The sequence below is a fragment of the Callorhinus ursinus genome, unplaced genomic scaffold (genome assembly GCF_003265705.2).
Source record: "Callorhinus ursinus isolate GAN/ISIS: 27379988/994484 unplaced genomic scaffold, GSC_fseal_2.0 scaffold1, whole genome shotgun sequence".
NCBI lineage: Eukaryota > Metazoa > Chordata > Mammalia > Carnivora > Otariidae > Callorhinus > Callorhinus ursinus.
Genome location: NW_027397063.1, coordinates 120,335,235 through 120,349,438, shown reverse-complemented (window position 1 = coordinate 120,349,438; position 14,204 = coordinate 120,335,235). Strand labels below are relative to the sequence as shown.

Here is a 14,204-nt window from a genome sequence, read left to right as displayed (position 1 = left end):
TTCTCTCAGAAATTTTCATCATGCAATTTGATGTATCTTCTTAACTTTGTTTTTTACATGATAAATACAAAGCAAGAAACCTGCATAGAATAGTGAGAAATCAAGAGTTGCAGAATAAAATCAGAGACTGAGTCCAGACTTCCCACACTGGCTGTCTGACATTAGACAAATCCTCTAACTTTTGCAAGTCCCAAATTGTCATCTATAAAATGGGTTCTGAGAATCCATTCCCAGGCCACTCATGGAACATCCTAGCTGCCCAAGGCTAAGCAACCGTCCATCACCTCACCTGAAGTGTTACATCTGCCTCTGGCTAGTGTCTGGCCTCCGACAAGTTCATTCTCTATATGGCTGCCAAAATGGTCTTTTAAGAATGTAAATCAGAGTTTGTCATTGCTTGCTTCAAGTCCTCCAGTGGCTTTCTATTGTGTTTTGTATACAAAATAGAAAATCTTTCACATGGCCCCACATGGCCCCTGCTTACCTGCTCCCCTCTTCACCAACCTCACCCAGTGTTATGCTCCGTCTCTCTATTAGGGTGACCAGCCATCCTAGGTTGCCTGGGACTTCTTCAGTTTTAGCACTGAAAACTGGAATGGTTGGCCACTCTACTCCTGATGGTCCAGCTACACTGGCTTCCTTTCATTTCCTTGTGTGCCCACATTTTGCCTGCCTCAGATGCTTTGCAAATGCTGTTTCTTCTGGAGGCCACGTCATTTTATCTCACTGTGTACCTGGCCTATGCCTATTCATTCTTCAGGCCTCAAGATAAATGTCCTGTTCTTAGAAAGTCCTTCCCTCAGCCACAGATGTAAATTAGATCCTGTGAAATTAATAGAAAAAAAATATCTGTTGTTCTCTGCCTCCAGTTTGTGGCACGGAGCTCCTAAAATCCTTGTAGTTTCCTAACTGATAAGAGTACTATGAACATTTTTGTTCTACTGTTTGGTTTTTGACCCTGATTCATGAGGCAGAGTTCCTAAATCCTTTGGAATTTCCAGAGAGATAGGAATGTCTTTAGTTCTAATGAGATGACTCTTGGTGGGCTCCTGGATTTGAAGGAGAGGCTGCTCCTAGCTCCAGTTTGTGAGTGATATTTATCTGGAGTGACCAGTAACTGCTTATTGTCTATAGCAGAGGTGGATAAACTTTCTTAAATGTTCGATAGTAAATATTTCAGGCTTTGCAGACCATACCAGCTCTGTCACAGCTACTCAAACTTGCCATTATAGAAAACAAACAGCCATACATGGTATGGGCTATGACTGTGTTCCAGTAACACTTTGTTGGCAAAAGCAGTGTTCTGAGAACATTGGTAGATACACTAACGGCACTGGGAAATGTAAATTTGAAATGAAATTTGCTTGCTGGATGTTCTCCTTTCCTTTATTGAAACTTGGCTTTGGCTTCACTGAAACAAACACTTTTAATACTGTTACCATGCAAATATACAGCACATCCACTTCTTCTTAGTTATTAAATAGGGCAAAATTAATTTTCTAGTGGGATGACAGCATTATTGCTGTTTGTGAAAAGAATTTGATGCAAATCAGTAGGCATGCCTTGGGCTTTTTCATTGTGTGTTGGATGAGGACAATCAGAGCATAAAAACATACATGCTCTGAGGGAAGGAGCTGGATATTAACAGGGAGAGGGCACTCAAACTTGTGATTTCAAGATTTTTTCTTTTCCTTTGTGGGTGCTGATTTCTTGGGAATGTTATCAGCTTTATGGGAGTTAGAATTCCATAAACACCATGGCTGAACAATTCAACAATACCTAAAGGGCTCAGTCCAGATCAAGAGGCCAAATGGAGGGAGCTAGAATTAGGGGAGATTCACTGTTCTTGAGCAACTAAGCTCTGGGCAGCAAGTCAATGGGCTTGGGTGGGCTGGGTGCAAAGCAAATCTAAAATTTCATTTGGGTTTGAAATGTGGTTTGGGTAAGCCAGCGTCAAAATTGGGTGATCAGATTGAAATGTAAATGGTAACTAAGAAGTGAAAGTGTTGGATCCACAATGTTGAGAGCCACGAAGTGTTTGGAGATATCTCGTGGGTCAGGTTAAGTGCTTCAGGCACTTTCGGATAGAGAGAACGGGTAAGCACCTGGGATTCCATTACCTGTTTTTAGAGGAGGCGCGCGACAGGAGGGGTCTGATTGGAGGAACCACAGTAAGGAGAACTACAGAACTCTGAATAGGAAGCAAGTGTCAGGGAAAAGTTTCCCCAGTATAGCAGCTGCTATCAGTGTTCTGTCTATACCCCCTTCCATCCCTTTACCATTTTCTTGTGCTCACCTCCCACCTGTGTCTCTTTTGGTGGGGGGCTATGGGAGGCTGCTCTTAGACTCCCAGAGGCTGCTTTTCCAGTACTCAAAGAGAGCCAGAAGTGCCTGGGAATTTACCCCTCACCTCTGCACCCCACCCCCAAAGTTCACCAAGGCAGCCTTTTAAAAATGACTAGTGTATGCAGGCATATAAGTGTTCCAGTGCCTCCACCAGTTGGCCCTAGAGCTCTGTGGGATTGAGCCAAGGTTACCCCTTGATACTGGCCCCTTGCACGGCCTCCTGACCCCCTCTGTCCCACTTCCTCACCCCTACCAGTGTTTCTCGGGAACCCTTCCTAACAAATAACTTTGTTGAAAGTCCTCATCTCAGAATCTGCTTTTGGGGAATCCAACCTAAGACAACTAGTTTTTTAAAAAAGTTAGAAGTAGTTCATGGCTATTATAAGAGATCCAGTGGGGGACACTTGGGTGGCTCGGTTGATTTACAATCCGATTCTTGATCTGGGCTCAGATCTCAATCTCACGGTTGTGAGTTCAAGCCCCATGTTGGCGCCTACTTAAAGATAAATAAATAAAAAAGAAATAAAAAGAAATCTAGTGGAATTTTTTCCATCAGTTTCTCCTGAATTAAGCTTTTTTAAAAATTCATTTTGATGGCTTTGTTGGTCGGCTGTCTCTGTCACAGGACCCCCATTTGAATCACTACATCAGTAATTGATAAGGAAAATGATTTTAATAAGCCCCTGAGCCTTTTGTGCAGATACTTACTCTATGGTCATGGTACAACACTGGGTACACACACCTTACAGAAGAAAGTCTTAAACAGATCCCACTCCACAGGGTGGACTGTTTCCCTGGTGTCATTCATGGTGGGCCTGAGTCTTTTGACCCAAATAGCCAGTCAGGCTCACCAGAGAGCTTTGAAAACTCCAAACAAAATGAAGATGACAGGATTTTCTGAAAATGACTTTATAGAGAACTCTACCAGAGATCTGTAACAGTTTACCCTGAATACTTAGAGACCAAGAGCTTTTCTAGGAAGACGATAGATTCTGACAGTAGATTCTGGTTTCTATTTGTTAAGTAACTGGTCCCCAAGTCAACATTAAGTATTGAGATGGTGCTCAGTTCTGGAAGTGTCCTGGATTCTACTGTTTGGGACTTTTGCAAACTGAGTGAGAGATCTGAGTTCTCTTTGCCCATTTCATTCGTCTTCTCCATCAGAGTCCAAGTTGGGAAGAAATACTCCTGTTAGATCTTATGATGCTTAATATCATATATATTAACTTGGCTAGGCTGTGATACACAGATGTTTGCTCCAACACCAGTCTGAATGTTGTGTGAAGGTATTTTTTTAGATGTGATTAACATTTAAATCAGTAGACTTTGAGTAAAACAGACTACTTGTCATAATTTGCGTGGGCCTCCTCCAGTCAGTTGAAGATCTTAGGAGAGAAAACTGAGGTTCCCCCTGAGGAAGAAGGAATTCTGCCTCCAGATTGCCTTTGGACTCAAGATTGCAACATTAACTTTTGCCTAGGCCTCCAGCATGCTGTCCTGCCCTACAGATTTTAGACTTGCTAGCTTCCCACTGTAACTGTGAGAGCCAGTTACTTAAAATAATTTGTCTTTGTCTCTGTCTCTTTCTCTCTCATATCCTATTGGTTCTGTTTCTTCAGAGAACTCTGACATTGATCCCATTAAATGCCCCTGATCAGAGTCCCACATTCTGGACATTTCTCTGTTTAATCAGTTCATGCTCACCTTAATGTAGGTTATGGTGCATCTTAGTTTTGTGGTATTTTTCTCCCCATGAGTTTTGTGAACACTTAGAATTCTAGCAATATGATGTGATGCTAAAAGTAATTAGATACTTACGTCCCCTAAATATGATTTTGACCTCTTGGGGAACAATGAAATTTCATTAGGATCCGACTATTCAAATCCATATGTATCCTAATTATGAACCAAATCTTGTTACATGTTTGTTCTTCTCTTTACCGTCCTTTAAAGGTTGAAGTATCACCAACTTGGATATTGAGAGAGAGTTCTAGTGTAAAGTCTGTCATGATTCATTATATAACCTCAGTATAGCAACCCAGCTATTTATACATGATGATAAAATAAATATTTTCCTCAAAAAAATGGAATAAAAGTTAAACTTCTAGGTCATTTTTTTTGTGGCCGTCCTTCAATATGCCCCACAATGATTCTTGCCTCCTGGTATTTATGCCACTGCATGGTCCTCTCTCCCACACTGAATAGGACTGATCTGTGTAACCAGTTGGATAGTGTGGAAATTGAAAATTGTGTCTTCCAAGGCTAGGTAACAAAAGATACTGTGGCTTCTGCCTTGCTCTTTTGGATCATTCCCTCTGAGGGAAGCCAGCTACCTGTTGTGAGGATGTTCAAGCTCCCCTATGTTCAAGGCTGTGTGCAAGGAACTGAGGTTTCCTGCCAAGAGCCACATGAGTGAGCTTAGAATTGGATCTTCCAGTCCTCTATAAAGCCTTCAGATGACTATAGTCCCAGATGACTTCTTGGCAAGAACCTCATGATGGACCCTGAACCAGAACATCCTGCCTGAGCTGCTCCTGGATTCCTGACTCACAGAAAATGTGTGAGATAGTAAATGTTTATTATTGTTTTAAGCCATAGTCTGGGGGTACTTTATTATGCAGCAGTAGATAATTAGTGCGGTAATTTTTGTCGAACGCCTCTTTCTAATGAATTCCCATGTAAAAAATGACATTTTAACCTCTGCTCAGGGTTCTAGACATTATTTGAAAGTGCTCTGTGGTATTTAGTGGTATGCATGTGGTAGAGAGAGTGGTTGAAAAGAGGAAGAGAAAGAACTGGCATATGGAGAAGACGCAGAGGCTGCCATGAATTTAAAAAGTCACCTTTTTCAAATATTGTTGCCTTTGTGAGTATGTGACCAAATTGACTGCCTACCTTTAAGAGAAGAGCCAAACAGAATTATGTAGTTAGCATGATTTAATACAAATGAGCCCCAGATTTGGAATCAGAAGACATGGTTTGGGGTCTGCCACTTTCAAATTAACTTAAGAAGGTAAAGTAACTCCAAATTTTGTGTTCCTTGTCTGCAACATGGGGGACTAACACCATCCACTCATCTCGACCGTGCTGTGAGTGAGGCTTAAGTGAGAAAAATATCTGAAAGCATTTTAATCGTGAAGGGTCATACAAAGGTAAATAATCATTATTACTTACTATTTTGAGGATAGGTAAATGGAAGCTTGTCTAGACTTTATAGACCATGAAACATTTCCTTTTTTTTTTTTTTTTTTTTTAAGATTTTATTTACTTGCTTGACAGAGAGAGAGAGAGAAAGCACAAGCAGGGAGAGTGGCAGGCAGAGGGAGAAGCAGATTCCCCGCTGAACAAGGAGCCCGATGTGGGGCTCCATCCCAGGACCCTGGGATCATGACCTGAGCCAAAGGCTTAATCGAGTGAGCCACCCAGGGTCCTGAAACAGTTCCTTTTAAATGTAGGCTTACCTGAGCCAATGCTTAACTAGGTGAGCCACCCAGGGCCTTTTAAACGTGGGCTTACTTTTCTCTCTAAGACTATATCTCATTCCACAGGAAGTAGCCAGGTCAAGCAAGGGCAGGTCACCCAGGAAATCCAACATTGCAAAATAGAAACTTTTCCTGAGTTGGACCACAAAAATGGGTTTAAGGTGCATATAAGGTTCACTTCCTTTAATTAAAACATTTAAATGAATGCCATGCCCACAGTAGCAGTGCAGTATAGTTCCCTCGTATTTTTGTGATCATTGACCCACCTTGCCATATTCAGTTTGCCTGTTCACACTGGTGAGCTAAGCACGTCAGCACCAGCAAGCATCTTCTGGCAGTTTCCTGACTGCCTCCAGCTGGCCAGTTAACTGTGGGGTGCTGTCAATGAGAAGCAAACTTTTTCCAGGAGAATAGAGGTGGAGAAGAGAAATTATAACTTCAGGATTTCAGCAGAGAGGAAATCCTGTTTGGCTCACAAGGTGTTTTTTCTGCCAACAAACAAATTGCTAAATGCATTCCATGCAAGCGAACCTCTGTTAATGAGGAAATACAGCTAAAGAAAAATAAGAAGAAGGCAGAGGCTTCCTTTTGATAGCACTTCAAATTCTTCAGCTTCCTGAAAATCTTCATTGTGATCTCACTTCTTGACAAATACTTGGTGGCCAGGAGTAGAAAGCAGTGGTTGAATCTCTTGCTCCTCAGAGTGTGGTTTGTGGACCAGCAGCATCTCCATCACCTCAAGCATGTCAGAAATGCAGACTCTCGGGCCTCACTTCAGACCTGCTAGTCAGAGTTCATATTTCATCAGGTTCTCCACATGATTCATATGCACACTGATCTAGTCCGTTACTCCATGTTGTACATTTGCAAGCCTTAGAGCGGGAAAACGACCTGAAACCACCTAGCTCAGGCTCCAACTTTTAGGGTGCTGAGTTATTACTGTCCCCTGTTTATAGATGAGACACTTAAGGCCCAGGGAGCTCAAGCCAGTTGCCTAAAGTCACAGCCCTCGATATCTCCTGACACCAAACACTGCATCCAGCCATATAGCCCCAGCTCCTTCAGGGTCTCTCTGTTCCGTCTCCCTGTATTTCCTTGTGAGAAAGTGGATTCCCCAGCCCATATTTATTTCTCTGAATCTGGTGGAGAAAAGACAAACTTTACCTACTTATTTTTTTTTTAATTTTTTTATTGTTATGTTAATCACCATATATTACATCATTAGTTTTTGATGCAGTGTTCCATGATTCATTGTTCGTTCATAACACCCAGTGCTCCATGCAGAACGTGCCCTCCTCAATACCCATCACCAGGCTAACCCATCCCCCCACCCCCCTACCCTCTAGAACCCTCAGTTTGTTTTTCAGAGTCCATCATCTCTAATGGTTCGTCTCCCCCTCTGACATACTCCCCTTTTCTTCCTCTCCTGTTATCTTCTTCTTTTCCTTTTTTCTTAAAATATGTTGCGTTATTTGTTTCAGAAGTACAGATCTGTGATTCAACAGTCCTGCACAATTCACAGCGCTCACCGTAGCACATACCCTCCCCAATGTCTATCACCCAGCCATCCCATCCCTCCCACCCCCAACCACTCCAGTAACACTCAGTTTGTTTCCTGAGATTAAGAATTCCTCATATCAGTGAGGTCATGTGATACATGTCTTTCTCTGATTGACTTATTTCACTCAGCATAACACCCTCCAGTTCCATCCACGTCGTTGCAAATGGCAAGATCTCATTCCTTTTGATGGCTGCATAATATTCCATTGTGTATATATACCACATCTTCTTTATCCATTCATCTGTCGATGGGCATCTTGGCTCTTTCCACAGTTTGGCTATTGTGGACATTGCTGCTATAAACATTGGGGTACACGTACCCCTTCGTTTACCTACTTATTTTGACTTTCGCTCTCCAAACCAGAAAAACAAGTTCAGAAAAATGTTAGAAGTTTTGCCTAAGGGAGAATCACCTTGACATGTAGATAAAAGACTTCAGATCTTGAGGGAGACCTATTTCCAAATGGATCATGGAGTTTATTTCTGTCGCGTGTGTTTGTGTGTGTGTGTGTGTGTGTGTGTAGGAGGAGCCTTTGGTGCGCTTGATGAAATAGATGTCACTTGAAGAAAAACTTACAGCAGAACCTGCTGTCATATATATAAAAAAAAGGCACTGTACTGTACTTAATTTAGCCCTCCTTACAGAAAGGGTCATGAATATGCATTTTGGCTAAGAAAATTTTTTCACAGCCTCATGTGTGATGCTGCAGGCTAAGCTAATCAACGTGGCTAATTTTAGCTGTAGTTTTGACTTTATTTTAGAATAGGTCACAGTACTAGTACTAACCTATAGCTTATTGCGTGAGAGAAGAAAGCATCAAAAAGGTAGAAAACCAAGCAACTGTCACCCCCCCAGACTATAAATGTATTGTTTGTAATTGAGATTTAGTTCTGCTTACAGTTAGTGATATGATTAATAAAGTGGACTTGATCTCTGCTCTGCAATGAAAGACATTGTCTACTGTGGGGATTTAGGAGGTCTATGAGCTGCCTTTCTCTGGGATGAGGGGTGGGAGATGAATATCTATTAAAGCTCTACTTGTCACTGGGTGAGGTATGGAAGTGTTGAATCACTATGTCCTACGCCTGAAACTAATGCTACCCTGTTATGTTAACTAACTGTAATTTAAATAAGAACTTAAAAAGGAAAAAAAAACAGCTTTACTTATAGGCACTGTGTAAAAGAAGGTGGAAAAGGCATCTTATAGATGAGAAGGTTTGATTGATAGGCTCTGGGGACATGCAGAGGAGGCCTAGGGCTAGGGTAAGATCAAGTCACTGCCTCCCCCTGCTAAGTCCAGAGCTGTGCGTATTGGAAAACCTTCTGGCCTGCGGTTCTGCCTTCTTTGCAGGCATGGGGACTGGTGGTGCGCTGGCCAGGGGAGGAGCAGAGGGTCGGAGCAGGGAGGTGACTCACATCCCAGGGCTTTGAAGAAATCTAGCCAAATCTGCACAGGAGAGTGCTGTCCAGCAGAGCTAGACATAGAAAGGAGAACACTCTAGAAAGCACACTGTCTGGTAGGACTTTCAGCGATGATGGAAATGTTCTGTGATCTTCTCACAGATGGCTTTCAAGTGCTTGAGATGTGGCCAGCGTGACTGAGGAACTGGATTTGTCATTTCGTGTCATTGTAATTAATTTTGATTTAAATAACCACATGTGCCTGGTGGCTACCATATTGGACAAGGCAATTCTAGAAGGAGAGCTCTTTCAAAGAATGAAGTCAGAAAGTAAGAGTGAGCTTAGGGGAAAATGTAGAGTCCAGGTTACAAAAGCCAAGGCCCTGATCTAAAGGTACATATGAGAACCGTCTGGAAAGCATCAGAAAAATAAACTGCCTGGACCCGGCCCTGGACCACCCAGTCAGAATCCCTTTAGGTGCGTACCTTTAACTGAGAGCTACCAGATTCATTGATATGAGGAGGCAGGTCTGGGAAAGAGAGTTGCACCCAGGTGACAGAAGGCCTTGGCTGCCAAGCTGAAGATTTCATATTCCATTTCATTGGCACTGGGGGAGACACTGCTGGGGGAAGAGTGACATGGTAGGAAGTGCTTTAGGCAAGATTTGTGGCAGCCTGTGTAAGATTGGAGGCAATTGCAAGAGCTGAGATATCTGGAGTGTTCATTTCTGCCTTGGAGTATGAGTGTGTTCGTTTCACTGAGGGCTGTCCGAATTCTTTCCTGGACTGAGCATTGGTTCAAAATGTTCCCTAGCAAATATGCTGCTCTAAGCCTGCAGCCCCGCTAAATGTTATGGTGATTGAAAATTACACTTGCTCCCCACAGCCCCAGAAGGGGGCTCTTTGTAATGAAATAGAGATGCAGCGGCATTTGGAATGTTGAGTAACAGCCTCTCTAGGACCTCCAGCAGAGGCCCACGGTAGCCATAAAAGGGGATGACTCACCATGGAAAATAATGATCGCTGCCCTCTGAGTGGACCCTTCCCCCTCCATGACTTCTGAGCTCCCACGAGCAATCTTAATAGCTGCTGATGGGAACTAGGACACCCTGAGAACTAGGCACAGCTGATGACTCACTGCATAACCATGAAAAACCCTTTCATGGTTTACAGTGGGGGGGAGAGATGCCTTTTAAAAATTGAAAAGGAAAAATAAAACCCAATGTATGTTGAAGCTTAGAAATTGACACAATGCCTTTTCCAAAACAGCAAAATTTCTGAGTCAGTCCTTTTCTTCTAACAAGGTGTGACAGACTGAGTACCTTTATTAGCTTCCGGGAGGATGGAAGCCTGGGGTCTCCACAACGATGGTTATCTACTTGGTGGAGTCCAGCTATCTCCCTGAAAGACAGGTTGCCTCTGCCTGAGGAGCTTGCTCTAGCTCTGCTGTTGGCCCTTTATGTATAAGTGCTTCTTTTACACACCGATAATGATGCAACCCAGACATCAGTTTGGACACTCTGTCCCAAGATGCGGGAAGCTTGGCTCAACTGAAGCTTGTCCCGAGCTCCCTTCATGATTGCTGTGCAGGCCCCCTTGGCCTGTCTCTCGGCTCTGACCCCTCCCACTCTCCTGCCCTACCTCTTCTCTGGAGTAAGGCCAAAGCCCTCCTTTTGTCTCTGGCAGAAGGGATCATATTTTCTTCCCCTGCACTCTCATCAGGCATTTTTCTAAATACTTAATATTGGGTGCTTGCTGCAGGAGCATGGTGCTAAAATTGGAACAAATGGTACTTACGTTTGGTATGAGAGCTATGAAGAAAACTAACATTTTCTACCTGCTAAGGGAACACTACCGGTCATTTACTAAGCACTTACTATGTTCCGGACACTATGGTAGATAGAGTGTTTTAAGAAAACTCAGAGCAGGGCGAATAGATTAGACCTCAAGAGATAAAAAATTGAGCTGTCTGAGATATAATTGGTATCTGACAAATGACTCACTTGAGCAGTGTCCATAGGTGTGGGCTCTATTGTTCTCTAGAAAGTCTTGAGGATTAAATATATAATATAAAAAAATATGACCTTGCTGACATCTGTTTTCCTTTAAGAGGTGTTTACATAATTGCATAACATCACTTATCTTTTGTAAAATTGTGTGTTTAGCCATGAGTTAACATATTATTATTATAATATCCCCAAGTCTTTGGTTGGGCTCCTTAGATGTGGAGCCTGAGATGGTTATTCTGGTTCATGTGTTTTATTGAGAGAGAGCTCTTGGGTTGGGGGGGGTGGGTATGTCTAGACAGGGCAGCAGCAGGAGCCCGATCCCACTTTGGAGCAGGAGTGATACCAGGGGGCTGGCTCCACCTTCAGTCATTCAGTCATTGGCCAGGACTACACTCCACTGTGGAGGGAACATGTAACTTCTTTGATAAGGAAATTCTTTGATCTGAGAGCGATTGTCTGGAGAAGGGGACATTTGTGCCCTGTTAGCCGTTGTGTTCCCCTAAAATTCATATATTGAACCCTAACCTCCAGTACCTCATAATGTGACTATATTTGGAGATAGGACCTTTAAGGAGGTGACTAATGTAAAATGAGACTGTTAGGATGGGCCCCAATCCTATCTCACCGGTACCTCTGCAAGAAGAGGAGACTACGATACTGACAAACACCAGGAGCACCAGTGGGGAAACCAGACCTGCCGACACCCTGATCTCGGACTTCTAGCTTCCAGAACTATGAGAAAATGCGTATTTGTTGTTTAAGACTCCCAGTCTGTGGCATTTTGTTGTGGCGGCCCAAGCAGCCAACACTCACGTCAGCTGGAGCATGAGTGTGCCCAAATGTGTCTGGTAAGGAGCTTTGGATGGCACATCCGTACTATTCACTCCACCCACTTACAAATTAGAAAACCGAGCAGAGAAGTGACGGAGGCTGCCCAGGGTCACACAGCCCATACACAAGAGAGGCCAGATTTGAACCTCAGGCTGACCCTACGGCTTATCTCCTTAATCTCTACTCCTTATCCCCACTCCTGGTGGGAGGCAGCCTTCCTCAGAAGCAGCAGACATCACCAGTTAACTTGGGCTTCAGTTTCTGTGTTTTTTATCCCAACTTGTCCCCACCTTACACAAGACAGCACTCCCTGGGGAAACTGAGGCAGCTCAGCATTGACAGTGTCTGCATCTGAGGGCCTTCTCCAGACATTCTCTCACCCAGTAGTTTGGGGAATGGTGTAGCATATTAATCATAGGTTTCTTCTACATATGAGATGATGTCTTTATTTAAAATGTTTTCATTAAAAAATGGATTAAGGCAATCTTTTTCACACCCACAAGTGCCATTTTTAGGAAAATAAGAAATTCTGAGAACTGCCTTGTCAGTGTAATAACTATTGTCATTCTGAGCACCGCTGCTCCCAATTTATAATGGGAGAACATGGTCTTTAGAGGCCACATCAAGATCTAACAATAGATCAGTTTGTTCTTACTATAGCTTTTATTCAATATTTTCTGGGCCATAATAAAGCCATTGCCCACTTCGGAAAACTAGAAAGGAAAGGAAAAATAAAGAAGGGCATCTCTGGGCATTTGCCTGCCATGATGTCCCTCCTCAGCCCTAGCCAGCCCTGCCACAGCTGAAATAGAGAGCATCCTCTCTTTGTGAGGAAACACTTTCCCCCAGATGGTGGGCACAGTGAGAACCATTTTAAAAAGTGTCCTGTGGATATTGCTGACTTCATAGGAGAAGGGGCAGAAAAGTGTGAGTGCATCTGTTGGATTTCCCAAATCACAAGTCACTTGGTCACCAATCAGTTCTGATACTATTATTAGATGTGCAAAGAGAGGCTTGCAGCTGGAGCAGGGTCTGGGCGCCTGGAGAAAACCACGGCCTTCCAGTGACTGCCATCACACGCTGTGGACCCTGGACTGAGAGAGCTGCAGATGTTGGTATGAAGAAGACATTTTTTACTGTTCCAAGTTACGATTCCATCCGAGATACAAGTTCAAAGTCTGTGAGAGAGGAGAGAAAGGGGGGTCTTAGGGAAAATAATCTTGATATTCCCTGCCCCCTTTGCCCGGCCCTCCCCAAAATAAAGGTTGGGGAATTTTTTACATGAGATACTATGTGGTGGTTTGAAAGTCCTTATCTTTTAGACACGTAAGCGTTCATTGAGTCGACAAGAAGTTTGGCGTGTGTGCTTTGAGCCGTGGGTGGCAGAAACCATGGGAACAGGACGGGCTTTGAGCCGACAGTAGGGCCAGGCGTTGTGCTGAACTGTGGCTCTTAAACTGGGCATGCGTCAGGGTCCCCCTGGAGGGCTTGCTAAATGCAGATTGCCAGACCCTCACCTCAGTTTCCGATTCAGTAAGTCTGCGAGGCCTGAGAATTTGCTTTTCTGTGAGATCCCAGCTGATGATGACCTCACTGATATGAGGAATTCCTAATCTCAGGAAACACACTGAGGGTTGCTGGAGTGGTGGGGGGTGGGAGGGATGGGGTGGCTGGGTGATAGACACTGGGGAGGGTATGTGCTATGGTGAGCGCTGTGAATTGTGCAAGACTGTTAAATCACATATCTCTACCTCTGAAACAAATAATGCAATATATGTTAAGAAAAAAAAAAGAAGATAGCAGGAGGGGAAGAATGAAGGGGGGGAAATCAGAGGGGGAGACGAACCATGAGAGACGATGGACTCTGAAAACAAACTGAGGGTTCTAGAGAGGAGGGGGGTGGGGGGATGGGTTAGCCTGGTGATGGGTATTAAAGAGGGTACGTTCTGCATGGAGCACTGGGTGTTATGCACAATGAATCATGGAACATTACATCCAAAACTAATGATGTAATGTATGGTGATTAATATAACAATAAAAAAATTTAAAAAAAAGATCCCTGCTGATGTTCTTACTGCTCTTCTTACCCTTTGAAAACCACTGTGCTAAGCTCATGGCATGCATCTGCTCAAGGCATACAGAATGGTTAGAATCATTCAGGATGATGGCAGGTGCACAGGCTGAGGTATTCCTGCTACATAACTAAGCTCCTTTAAAGGAAACTTGGTTTTGACTTTAGGCAAAATTCTGGTTTTATTGCCTCTTTTAAAAAAATTTTTAATGCATTTTTCTGATCATTTTAGAAGTTTGAAGAGCTGGCACAATAATAGGCGAAGTATGGGGGAATGGCTCATTAAACAGTTGTGCTTGTATGTCATTTTCTCCTTGAAGGTCCTAGGAGGTCGAACAGTAGTTCTCAAAGTGTGTTGCCAGACTGGCCGCAGCATCATATAGACTCTCGCCATCCTGCCCACCCCCCCAGACCACTGCATCTGAACCACTGGGCATGGGGCCAGGAATCTGTTTGAACAGGCCTCCAGGGGGATCCCAATGTACACTGTAGTTCAAGCACATC

The 14,204-nt window shown here is 43.5% G+C and overlaps 1 protein-coding gene across 7 annotated transcripts in view; it reads left to right on the top strand.

Annotated features, from left to right (window-relative positions):
- NEK11 (NIMA related kinase 11) overlaps nt 1-14,204 on the top strand; it is a 240,963-nt gene that overhangs the window by 131,184 nt on the left and 95,575 nt on the right. The window lies entirely within an intron of this gene.